This window comes from Corylus avellana, chromosome ca3, assembly GCF_901000735.1.
Source record: "Corylus avellana chromosome ca3, CavTom2PMs-1.0".
In the NCBI taxonomy this organism is placed as follows: domain Eukaryota; kingdom Viridiplantae; phylum Streptophyta; class Magnoliopsida; order Fagales; family Betulaceae; genus Corylus; species Corylus avellana.
In genome coordinates this window covers 39,769,701-39,770,678 of record NC_081543.1, presented here as the reverse complement: position 1 = coordinate 39,770,678, position 978 = coordinate 39,769,701, and positions in this window count along the sequence as shown.

Below are 978 nucleotides of genomic sequence, written 5' to 3'. Positions count from 1 at the left end.
TGGGATATTTATCTTATACAGGTTGGTTTGGCCGAAAATCAGACATTTGGATTTCTTTTTGCCTTTCCTCTCTATGAAAAGAATGCATGCTACAGCAAGAATCAATGAACTTTTGCACTTTTACATTTTCGTGACCCAAATATGAACATTGAAACCGCAAATATCACAATTGAAACCTCAAAACCCCGTTGAAATCTCAAATGAAACCTTGATGAAACCTCGTTGAAACCCCAAATGATACCCCGTTGAAACCCCAAATGAACTTTCGTATTTTCATGACCCAGAACGGCTGAAAATTTGAATGTCTTTATTTTGTCTAGCTCAGAAAGTGCAATATTTATCTTATACAAGTTGGTTCGGCTGAAAATCAGATATTCGAATTTTTTCTTGTTTTCCTACTTATGAAAAAAATGCATGGTACCATAAGCATGAATAAACTTTCGCATTTTTCTGACTCAGAACAACTAAAACTTCTATTTTTTTTTACTAGCTCAAAAAGTCCGATATTTATTTTATATAGGTTGGTTCGGCCAAAAATTAGACATTCAAATGTTTTCTTCTTTTCCTACCTTTGAAAAGAATGCATGCTACCCTAAGCATAAATGAACTTTTGCATTTTTGAATTTTCATGACGTAAATATCCACACACTTTCGCATTTTTCTGACCTAGAACGACTAAAAGTTCGATTTTTTTTTTTTTTTTTTTTTTTTTTTGGTCTAGCTTACAAAGTCCGATATTTATTTCACATAGGTTGGTTTGGCCGAAAATCAAACAATCAAATTTTTTCTAGTTTTCCACCCTTCGAAAAGAATGCATGCTACCGTAAGGATAAATAAATTTTTGCATTTTTACATTTTCATGACCCAAATATCAACGTTGAAACCTGAAAACCCCGTTGAAATCTCAAATGAAACCTCGATGAAACCTCAAATGAAACCCCAAATGAAACCCCGTTAAAACCCCAAATGAACTTTCGT